Source organism: Drosophila biarmipes, unplaced genomic scaffold (genome assembly GCF_025231255.1).
Source record: "Drosophila biarmipes strain raj3 unplaced genomic scaffold, RU_DBia_V1.1 ptg000008l, whole genome shotgun sequence".
NCBI lineage: Eukaryota > Metazoa > Arthropoda > Insecta > Diptera > Drosophilidae > Drosophila > Drosophila biarmipes.
Genome location: NW_026114529.1, coordinates 722317 through 735766, shown reverse-complemented (window position 1 = coordinate 735766; position 13450 = coordinate 722317).

Sequence of the window (13450 nt, the reverse complement as noted above, 5' to 3'; positions counted from 1 at the left end):
GTTTGAATGAAATAAAACTTTTATGTATTATTCCTTATTTATATATTATTCCTGGTACAAGTATTTTGCGAGGCGCGTCAAGTGTGCAAGTTATATGACACATTATTTAGGGGCTCTTACCCAATTTATAAACAACTTTGAGCCGAGAGCCAATTTCCAAATAACTCTGATAGACCCGAGATAAACACGAGGTCAGCTATTTCTTTCAACCAGGGCCCCGAATCATTCCCACCCAGATCAATTTCACGCAGCCCAAATCAAACGGATGCTGTAAACAACCAGTCCGCTAACGTAAACAAAAGATCCCCAAAGCGGTCCCTAAAACTCCGCTAATGTAAACACATTTCCGGCCAAGATTGGACTTCCAATTTAATTGGCAAATTGCATCATCCTATTTTCCGACTCTCTTGAGCCATTCTCTTTATCAATTTTTGGGAATAAAATCTCTTAAGCCGACGTTTGATTATTGATCATTGAACTAGAGATCAGGAGTCCGTTTTTGAGATCCGAATCAAGCAGTAGTACAAATCGAGTAAAAGTAAACGAGCAGAGAATTAACTAAGTTCGACATATTAAAAAATTGTAGTAGTGATTAAGTGATTAATAAATAAAAATAAATTTTTTTAGTTAAATCACTAGTGAGAAACTTAATTTCGCCCAACGTGGGGCCGTGCGATTAAAAAATTCTAAAAAAACAAGCAAAAAGTTTTAAAGTGAAAAAAGGAATTTAGCGCGGCCAAAAAAAACCGATACAACCGACGAATAAATAAAACGTTTGTGTTGATCAAATAAATAAGGTGAAAATTAATTAATGAAATAATCCCTTTGAAATCTCAAACTACAAAATAGTGATCGTACCATAAATTCACTGCTCGAACAATATAAAAATCAAAAAGCGACAAAAATATTTTCATCAAAAAAATAAAAATAAAAAAAAAACATTGTGAAAAACAATTTTAAAAAAATCTTTAAAATCAACAACAAATACATTCTAATAAAACAGGCGGAAGGGCAATCTCTCGCCAAATATTGGAAAAGAAGGAAGACCTAATTAAAGAAGGAAGACCCCGAGACAATTTAAAAACAGAATTAAAGAAGGACGACGCCAATCAATATCATCATTCAGGATAAGGACGACCCCAACAGGAAAAATAACAACGAGAAGAAAAAAATAAGGACGATTCGTGAGCAATACTATTTTATTATTATCATACATTTTTTATTATTATTATTATATTAAAAATTTGTAAGAAAGGAAATATAAATATACAAAGTGGAAGAGTTAATTTCAAATTTCGAAAAAGTTCTCAAAATGCCAGAAGCTTCAACAAGCCAGACTGCAGCAAATAAAAGACTCCACATGAATCCGCCCCAAGAAAATTCAAGCCATCAGGCAATAACAAACAACACCATGTTAAATGTAGGAGATTTAATTAAGCAAATTGTAAATTTTGAATTAAATCCATTAAAGGAGGAGATCGTTAACTTAAGATCGCAGCTTTCTCACAAAATTAAAACGGTTGAGGATTATCAGACACATCTTATGAGATCATCAAATCTGTTAGGGAATATAAAGGTGAAGAGGATAAATATGTAAGCTGGAGAGAATCGGCAGAAGTAGCCATGGGGCAATATGCCAGAGGGAGTGAAAGATTTTATTCTGCCTTATCTATATTACGAAACAAAATAACAGGAATGGCAAACGACGCCTTAACCCATAACGGTACTGTATTAAATTTGATGCCATAATGGCCAGACTTGACTTCGTCTTTAGCGACAAACGACCAATTCACATTATTGAACAGGAATTAAGTGTATTGAGTCAGGAAAAATTATCCATAATAGATTATTATGGTAGAGTTAATAGGAAATTAACTCTGCTAATTAATAAAACTATTATGACCTACGGTAGAAACAAACCTATAACAGCGGAAATGAATAAGAAATATAGGAAGACAGCTCTTAGAGTTTTCATTACCGGCCTCAACGGCCAAATTTCAGATACTATTTTCTCAATGAATCCACCTGACCTACCAAATGCAATGGTCATAGCTTAGGAATTGGAAAGCAACAACATGAGGACTCATTTCGCAAATAGTTTCTCTACTACTCAGAGAAAACAAAGCGAGCCAAACTCTAGTGGAAATGGACAAACACAACCAACCACAAGACAAGACAGCAAAACAATATTTACAGTAACCAGCGAAACAATAATAATTTAAGGTTTAATCATGACAACTACCAGAGGAAAAATACTTACGGTTATTATAATCAGAATAAAAATAATTCTTGGAACCAGGGTAGATTTAATAATAACCAACAAAAACAGTGGAACACCTATAGGCAGCCACAAAATAACCCGGAACCAATGGAGGTAGACGAGTCTATCCAGGTTCAAAATAAGGCTAACAACGGCTATAATCAAGGCTATAATAAATATCAAAATAATAATTATGGTCAGAACAAGTGGGATAAAACAAAAAAATTTGAGACCCAGAACACTCAGCAAGGCCAAGCCCAAAATAAAAGGGTACCAACTGGAACTGTTAACCTACCGGCTAACAAGACGATGAGATTAAATAACATTGAGGAGAACTATTTTTTAGACAAAAGTCAGGAGTAGGCTTAACCTACTTAATTAGACACTGGGGCAACCTCGTGTTATATAAGAACAGGAATTTATAAAAATAAGAACGAGCTTCCAATTTACAAAAGAGTATCTACAGTGAATGGATATTCAATAATTAAATATTATCATATGATAACTATTTTTGATACGCGATATACTTTTTATGAAATAGATGGGCTAGACAGATTTCCTGGTCGGCTATAACCTATTAAAAAAAATAGGAGCGGTAATTGATAAAGCTAAGGGAGTAATTAAATATAATGGAATAAAAGAAAAATTAAATTATGATAACGGAAACATAATAAACCAACATTCTTTAATAGAAGAAAACACCATTCTTCCATTAAAAAAATTTATATTAAAAAAATACTTTGATGAAAAAGCTCAAATCAGATCCGAATCTGAAATGGGTAATCAAAGCGAATCTAGTTTGGGATATACAAATCCTGAACACGCCGTCGTTGAAAAATCCGACAAAAATAAAAGTTTGGAATTAAAAAATTCTGAACACGCCGTCGTTGAACTACCCGACAATCAAAAAATAAACAACATAAAAATATCGTCTGCAGATCAAAGAAAAGATCTAGAGAACGAAATATTAAATATTATCAATGAAGAGCATTCAAAAATAAATATGCAGATTCCATTTAGGAATATATCCGCGGTGAAATAAACACCGTAAATGATAGGACCATTTACAGCAAACAATACCCTTATGCTCAATCAGCTTCAGATTTTGTGAATTCTGAAATAAATCGAATGTTAAATGAAGCAATTATAAGGCCAAGTAGAAGTCCTTATAATTCACCGGTACTAGTAGTACCAAAAAAGGGTTTCAATGAAGACGGAACTCCAAAACTCAGACTCGTAATTGATTATAAAAAACTTAATTAAAATACAATACCAGAAAGATATCCAATGCAGGACCCTTCAGTGTTTTGTCAAATCTTGGGAAAGCCAAATACTTTTCAACAATTGACTTGGAATCTGGATTTCACCAGATTCTCATGAATGAACCAGAGATTCAGAAGACCTCATTTTCAATAAACAACAGGAAATACGAATTCCTAAGAATGCCTTTCGGTTTGACCAACGCTCCAAGAATATTCCAAAGAGCGATGGATGATATTTTAAGAGAACAAGTGGGTAAAACATGTCACGTTTATATGGATGACATAATTATATTTTTAAAAACAATTGAACAACAATACAAAGATTTAATTCTCATTATTAAAATTTTGCTGAACGCAAACATGAAAATTTCAATTGAAAAATCAAAGTTCTTTAAATTAGAAACCAATTTTCTCGGTTACGTTGTTTCCCATAATGTAATAAAAACCGATCCCGAAAAAATTTATACTTTCGTTAAATATCCGATACCTAAAAATATTTGAGAGCTTAGAAGCTTCCTAGGCCTTACAGGATATTACAGAAAATTTTAATTTTTTAACAAAATATTTAGAAGGCAAATACGGCAAAGTATCAAAAAATGCATCACGTAAAACTTTAATACAGTTTGATGATTCAGCTGTAAGAGCTTTTAACGAGCTCAAAGAAAATTTAATTGCACAAGTAGAACTAGTACAACCAGACTATAATAAAAAATGTACTCTAACAACGGACGCATCTAACTTAGCAATTGTTGCTGTTCTTTCTCAGGAAGGAAAACCAATTACATTTATTTCAAAAACTCTGACAAAAACCGAACAATTATACGCAACCAATAAAAAGGAACTTTTAGCCATTATATGGGCTTTTAAAAATCTTCGAAATTATTTATATGGGGCTAACAACATCGAGATCTATACTGATCATCAACCTCTTTCATTTTCCATTACTCAAAAAAATCCAAATATTGAGATGAAAAGGTGGTATTTATTGAAAACTATTCACCCAAAATTATTTACAAGCCAGGAGCAACAAATGTTGTTCTAGGATTCAAATAAATAACTTAACGGAAAGTAATGAATCGGTCTCAGATCCAAATACTCAGCATTCTGCAGAGAGTAGTTTTGAGAATGTAATACAAGAAACCCCAAAACCCTTAAAGCAGTTTAACAATTGCTTATAGCAACGGGGAGGTATACAATACATGAGTCGATTAATGTATTCGGAAATAATAGTCATATAATAAAGTATGACACTCCAGAATATTTAGTATCAATCTTAAGGGAATATATTCCACCCAATATAACAATAGGAGTTCACTGTACTCTAGAAGATTTTTACAGAATTCAAAAAACACTTAAGGACAATTTTATAAATACATTTTTATACACAAGGACATTTGTCCAGGATGTCGAGAACGCTGAAGACAGATCTCTTATTATCACAGAAACTCATTGTAGAGCTCATAGAGGGCTTGATGAAAATTATAAACAAATAACTAGACTCTATTATTGGCCAAATTTATACAAAAAGCTTAAGGAGTTTATAAAGAATTGCACTATCTGCAATCAAAACAAATACAACAGGCAAATAAAGGCAAATAAAGTTTCATAAATTTTACAACAATTTCCATTAGCCAAATCTTTGATGATAGATAACGAACCAAGTTTTTGTTCATCCCAATTTAAATCTTTTGCACAAAGAAATGGGATATCTTTATTCTTTGCAGATTCTCGACATAGTACGTCTAACGGACAAATAGAAAGGGCACACTCTACCTTAACATAAATTGCTCGCTGCATTAAAGATGAGCTTAATTTAATTGATTATTCCGAAATTATAATTAGAGCAGTACAAAAATATAATTTAACAATTCATTCAATAACCAATCATCGACCTTTTGATATATTATTCAATAAAATCAAACACGATGATATTCCTAAATTATTGCAGCAAGCCCAAGAGAAAATGTTACATTTTCAAAATAAAGATAGACAAAATAAGAATTATCACGTAGGAGAGGTAATTTACGAAAAGAAACACGGGGAAAGGAACAAGCTTAATTCTAGATATAAAAAACAAGTAGTTAAGGAAAATCTCCCAAATAAAGTTAATATAAATAACAGAAACCGTACGATTCATAAAGATAATATTAAATAACTTGTTTCAAATTACAGATAATGATTTCAATAATGTACTTATTATTGCTGGTAGCAACAACCAAATCCGAAATTATGGATTACACGAACCATGATTTCCTTCTTTACAAGGATACCAAAGATGTTCTTATTTATGAATCACACGCAGATTCATTTCATATAACTAATATAAGTTTTTATAGAGAAATAATTAATCTTGAAACAGAATTTCTAAAGGGTCACGACAACAAGAATTTTCTTTGGGAAATATCCCCCGATTTAGAAATTATCAAAATACTTATCTCTCAAGTTATACCCAGTAGATCAAAAAGGAAATTCATGAAGGCACCATTTAGAAATGAATAACGGGAACACCAGATCATAATGATTTCATAACAGTCCAAAATAAAATCGATGATTTAATACAAAATAATAACGATCAATTCGTTATTAATTCTAAAATATTTAAAGAGATAAAATCTTTGTCTGAACAATTCAAAACAGCCTTTAAAAATCAAGAAATTCCACTTAGAAAATATCGTCTGCGTTTGCTTAATTACGATCTTATGAATTTAATGGACACAATTACACTTGCCAAAATTGATGTATTTAATACTAAAATTCTAAACAATGATGATATACTAGAAATTTATAGGCACGAAGATATACCTGTAGTTATAACAGACCTTTTAGATATATCTGAATTTAAAATCGCTTTGCATCAAGATCTTATTATAATTTACATAAAATACCCTATTATTACCGATCGTTGTGACGTTTACAATTCAAGATCCATTTCAGATAATGATGGAAAATTATTAATTGATAATCACGTAGCAAAATGTAGAAATAAGTACTATGTAATGTCTAATTTTAAGACAGAAATATTTAATAATTATTGGACACTTAACCCAGAAGGCTCTTGTTTCACTAGATTACTAAATGGAGAAAAATCCTTTTGTATCAAAATCCTAGAAAAAAATAAAAATGTAGATGTAATCCAAGATGGAGCCATTTTTGTAAATAGAGAAAATACAGTTAATGACACTCATTTAAATGGGTCATATTTAATAACCATTAAATGGCACCACTAAAATTAATAATATTTCCTACACCAATGTAGACAATAAGATATTGGAATACATCACAGCTCGAAAATATACAGATTTTTTAGTATCCGAATATATTATGATTCGGAACTCATATTCGATAATATTAACATACTAAATCCATTTATTCAAATTAAACAAACTCAAATACCAGTTACGTTAATATTAATCATATTCACATTTATATATTTAACTATTATGATTGTAATCAAATTCAGAAAATTTTTAATATTCAAACCATGGCAAGTTCATATAGAAATTGAACCAGAAAATAATATTTCCGATAATGAAATAAATAATATACCCGACAATGAAAATACCCTAGAAGAAAATATCATTGTCGAATTAACCCAACAATTACATTCAATATACCCATCAGTTCCAATGAATCAGGGGGGAGTTATATGACACATTATTAAGGGGCTCTTACCCAATTTATAAATAACTTTGAGCCGAGAGCCAATTTCCAAATAACTCTGATAGACCCGAGATAAACCCGTGGTCAGCTATTTCTTTCAACCAGGCCTCCGAATCATTCCCACCCAGATCAATTTCACGCAGCCCAAATCAAACGGAGCTGTAAACATCCAGTCCGCTAACGTAAACAAAAGATCCCCAAAGCGGTCCCTAAAACTCCGCTAATGTAAACACCAATTTCCGGCCAAGATTGGACTTCAAATTTAATTGGCAAATTGCATCATCCTATTTTCCGACTCTCTTGAGCCATTCTCTTTATCAATTTTTGGGGATAAAATCTCTTAAGCCGAGGTTTGATTATTGATCATTGAACTAGAGATCAGAAGTCCGTTTTTGAGATCCGAATCAAGCAGTAGTACAAATCGAGTAAAAGTAAACGAGCAGAGAATTAACTAAGTTCGACATATTAAAAAATTGTGGTAGTGATTAAGTGATTAATAAATAAAAATAAATTTTTTTAATTAAATCACTAGTGAGAAACTTAATTTGCACATGTCCTGCGGCGGGAAAGATGTAGGCGCAAATTCCTTGTAAATCAAACAAAAGTAAACAATTTTAAAGTTTACTGGGTTCCAAATAAAAACAAGACAGGATGTTAACTTCGGCAAGCTGAAGTTTGTATACCCTTGCAGTTATAAGAAATAATTAATACCATGTGCAATTTTTAGGTATTGTTGCTGACTTCAGTGATATTAAAAAAATTCTCTTTTTTTTCAGATCATTTTTTTGACATCTATATGTTGGAGTAGTCCAATATTTATAAAATTAAATTCAAAATTCTTAAAAAAATAAAAATTGACATTCCCAATATTATAAGATAATATGTTAAAAAGCCCCAAAGCTATAATTTGTTTTATATTATTTTCCCACCAAATTTCTTATCGTTCCTTTGACAGCTACATAATATAGTAGTGCATGTTTGATCAAATTTAATTCAAAATTCAGAACTAATTAAAAATTGTGATTTCCGAGCTTAGAAGGTTATATGTTAAAAAAAAAACATCAAAGATTTAATTTTTTCATATTTTCCGACTAATATTCCGATTGTGCTTATGGCAGCTATATATATCATAGATGACCATATGGTCATCCGATTTTAACAAAATTTAATTCGAAATTCAGAACTAATTAAATATTGTTATTTCCAAGCTTAGATAGTTATATGTAAATAAACCCCAAAGATATACATTTTTTTTTTTGTTTCTATGGCATCTCCGATTTGTGCGATTTTAATAAAAATTAATACCAACTTCAAAACTAATTAAAAAATGATATTTCCAAGCGTAGGAGGTTAACTACCCTTGCAGTTATAAAAAAAAATAATCACCATGTGAAATTTTTAAGGATTCTTCCTGACTTCAGTGATATTAAAAAAAAAATTATTTCATTCTTTTTTAGTATCCGATTTTTATTAAATTGAATTCGAAATTCTTAAAAATATAAAAATTATATTCCCAATATTATAAGATAATATGTCAAAAAACCCCAAAGCTGTAATTTGTTTCATTATTTCATTATTTCATTATTTTCCCACCAATTTTCCGATCGTTCCTATGACAGCTATAAGATATAGTCGTCCAATTATGCCCTCTGCAGAGTCGATCTAGCCATGTCCGTCTGTCCATATGGCTTAGCGGGAGACCGTTTGTAAGGCTCCCGTTCAAGTAAAAAATGTAGTTTTTGAGTAGACCATAGGTAAGCATATTATAAGAATTTCATGTCAGTTACGTAAGAGAAGTCTTAGAAAAATAAAATTCAGTTTTATTACAGGCTTTCCTTTGCCTTTCGTTATTGTGTGGAATTTCTACCTAACCAAAATGATAAAACCTGAGTACGAAGACCATTTGAATATCAGCTTGTTTAATTGTTATTTGCTTGGAAATTTATGTTATCCATTTTCTTTTCAAATGCATACAAATTTATTTTAGTTTTTATATGCGTATATTTACGTTTATAATTTTTTTATTATCATTTTTTTCCCCATGAAATGCCTTTAATTATATTATAGACATAAAATAAACTTTTACAATGATGTAGGTCAAATCATTCGACAAACCTAGCTCGTTCACGTTAATCCTCTAATGCCGAAGGGATCGCTCGGTAAATTAATATGTTTGGATATGAGTGACCATTGGAAGGGAGGGTCATTTGTACCTCGATACCACCGGAGTTGAATAGGCAATCAGATTGGTTTTCCCGTTTTATCGACTAATTCCTATTTAGATTGTTATTCATCTCTCTCTAACTGATATTGGCTTGTTGTTTATGCGTGCGACACTATCTTCCAGTAAGCATTAAAGGCGTATCTTTTAAAAAAATTGCAAGACCACCACTTCTATTTGCCGTCGAGCCAGTGCCAGGTTACATTTGTTTTTTGCGTTCGCACTCTTTTCAAAGGTACCAGTACCTATAGCCTCTTTGTGCTCTAAGCGGATATTCTGATGACCTACTTGTTGAGGGAAGCCGAGATTAACTGGAGCGAAAAGGAAAGCACCCGACCCCTACGTTCCACGGACACAACTTGATTGTATTGGACTGGAAGTCAAAGATGGCTCTACTAAACGAGTGGCAACTCAGATGGGATCGAGCGACTCACGGCTCCATGACTTATGAGTCGCCGGCGTAGGGACGTTAAGTGCGTTCCTCTGCTGTGTGGTAGCAGCGAACAATACTGTCACTGCCTGTAATAGACGTACAGGAGCTGAAATGGGGAGCATTTATTAGTAGTATTTACTATGGTATTGATGCTCCACTGGATGGATCGGATGTTGTCATCCCAACGCTTATCGCTGTCATTCGAAGGCAATAACATTGACAAGATGATTCGGTGTGCTCGCTCTGCGTGACGATTTGCTCTAGGCGTTCTTACGGCATTTAAGATATGTTTCACATTATTTGATTTGTAGTACTTGTCGCAGTCCTTGAACGAAAAACGGTTCCACGATCGGTGACAATGCGATCTGGCATTCCCAGGTAGCTGGTTAAGCGCTCTGTCCACGTTCTGCTCTTGAGTACGACTCTTTCTCGACTATTCTATCATTACAATGTCTATTCTAGGGCAGATAATTATATTCTAAATTAGGCGCTGTTCACAATAGTAAAATAGAGCTAAATCCTAGGTTAAATGGGATGCAGTTTGTTAAATCGTGGACACCTTACTAGCTTCTCCTTATCCTGATGCTGCAGAGGAAGCCCACTCCTCCAGCTCATACAGTCTTCAAGATCTCGCCGTTCATATGGACAGACTTGTAGAAGGTCATGCCCGACGAATCTACTAAGTTAAGCCCCAAATGATAGTCGAAATCGGAGAATTTAAGTTTGCAATTTTTGGTTACATTTTATTAATATTTCAAATGTTTGGTCTTCTTAGACAAATTGCACCACTAAACTAACTAATGAAGGAATTCGTAGATTATTATGACTTTCTTTAAGGAACTTTGCTAATCTAAAAATTTAAAAATACCCTTTTGTAAACACAAGCGTGTTACTACTGATATTTACATTGACATAAAATTTGGCGTTTATGTCACTAACAGTAATGTTAACGCAAGAAAGAAAGAAATAACTACAAATCTAAGATCCGCTAAGTTTAAATTAAAAATTCACCTTACATGTCACATTTTAGACGAGCGCTAGTATATATATATATATTTTTGATTATTTGGTTATCGTTACAATGCTTGACCTAAGATATACTATTTTAAAATATCGCTAATAAATAACCGCCAACGAGTTAGAAACAAACGATTTTTCTTAAATACTAAACAAAAACTTTTTCTAGAAATCTTTACCTAAATAAAGCAATATTTTTATTTTATGAGATCTAAAAAAAACTGTTGGTAACATTATTGAAAGGAAAACTCTTGAAAACAATCTCAAAAGTCACGCTTGCCAGTTAAGTTTAGTTTTAACTACGCCAGGTGGTTCGCAAAGTTGCATATTCACTCATTTCTCTTTAAGTTAACGTTTGACGGCCCCGATCTCAATCGCTAGTTACTTCTAGTCTTCCATGCGCCCGTAGAGCGGTTGACTTACAACTTTTTTTCATCGCAAGACCACCCAAAGAGCAGTAAATCTCAAATCTCAAACTTGTAAATTATTTTAAATATAAAGAATTATAATAAAATCCCCCACAGGTAAGTTTGCGGCTATGTTGAGTGCAGACTCGGTCGAATGCTGCAAGGAGTGCTCTTGCTACTTGGTAAGGATGCCCGAAAAGCGCCGCTACTTTATTTATTATGATTAAACATAGAAGTGCTTAGATAATTCTTACAGAATTCCTTTTATTTTACATAAATTGTATTGTGCTCTGGACGCTAAACGACGGCTACTTGATCAATCGTACAGGTATCGGCAGCTTTAAATAAATCGAGTACGTTAGTGAAGATTTTAGATGCAGAACTGAGTAAGTGTTGCCAAAGCCAAACATGTTTTAAGAATTCATATACTATGATAAGGATGTGATTATATTGTTTGATCGGTTGGTTTCATGGGCCAGACGTGATCGCCTTTGTCAATTGAAATTGGAAATGCCTCTTTCTTGCCGGTTTGGGCATTTATGATAATACATCAGTTGCAACTATCGACAATTCTATATGCTTTATCATTAGCTTGGGAATGAAATACGACCATTCGATGATATCCTGTGCCCTTGGATATGCGCGCTCTAAATTTTTCAATTTTTCTTAGTCGAAGTTATTACGACTAGCTCACTATTCGGATCTTTGAAGAGAACTTTATTTTGTTTATAGAAGTCCTGGTATGCATACATTTATACAAGGTTGTGAACTTATTTGTCTAGTCATCGTTAATCTAAGCTTCTTTTAAGCGATGAGTAATAGAGACTTGAGACTCGACTCAGGGCAGCAGGTTATATCTTCATCGTTAAATGTTTTCTTGTTACAGACAGGTACACAACGTGGATGACGATAGACCGGTATTACATCCTTTAAAATGATTTTTTGTGCATGCTGCTTATTTTAACAGACAGTTACAACTTGACTTTCGCCTATTCCCTTCAAACACTTTATTTTTCCGGTGAATGTCCCTGCGCATTAGGCATTAGATTTGACACATCTAGCCATTTCAACCATCTAATTATACTCTTGTACTGCGCCCTGTGAACAATATTTGTATACCTGAATGACTTACTGGTCTGTTCATCTACATTTCAGCGGACAGAAGTAACAATAAATGTAGATAAAAGTTTTGCTACGGTCAGGCAGATACCTAGGAGCTACATCCGAACTGACAAGGCAAAAGTACCATCGACACAGGAATTTCTCGAGCCTTTCTCCGCCAAACAGATGTTGAGGGTTCTGGGAATGATCGGCTGGTTCATCCAAAACTACGCCCAGATAGCTATTCCGCTTCACGATTCCTTAAAAAAAGACCGCGTAAAGAAATTTGAATTGACAAAATACGCAATTAAAGGGTTTGAACGTTTAAAAACCAGCATGCCCCAGCAGTTGTGGTCGCTATCCTAGATTTTAAAAACCCATTCAATATGATGATTCCCTCACAAGAGTGCTTAATTGAACAGAGCACAGCGGAATACAACATAACCGAAACGGAATGTTGGGTTGCTATCCTCAGCACTACCAAATTCCGTGCATACGTAATGGGGATGCCCTTCCAAGTGATCACTGTTCACGCTAGTCTAAAATGGCTGATGGGTCAAAAGGATTATCAGGCAAATCAGCACGATGTTTTCAGGATGAAGCCCGAGCATGGAAGCTCTAAGTTCCTGCCGAGCTGCGAACCGATTTAGTCTGGAGAGCACATCATGCCATAACCTCAGGCCATGAGGACTTGCACAAATCCCTAGCCAAGTTGAGATAGTTTAGCTATTGTCCAGGGACGGCTAAATATGTCCAAAAAGTAATGGTGCAGAGCGGGGTCTATAAGATGACCAAGACCGCCAACAAAAATAACAAAGATTGTCGATGGACTTTTAAGGACCAGTATGTCAGGAAATTTTCTCAAAATTTTTCTGACTGCGGCTGATGAAACATGAGGTAGCTGCCGAGGTTATAAAATTCCGACAAAGATTGTCGATGGACTTTTAAGGACCAGTATGTCAGGAAATTTTCTCAAAATTTTTCTGACTGCGGCTGATGAAACATGAGGTAGCTGCCGAGGTCATAAAATTCCTCGAGATCAAAATTTTTTCATCAGTCTGGGTTCCGATCGGTTTCCCAAATTCCGCG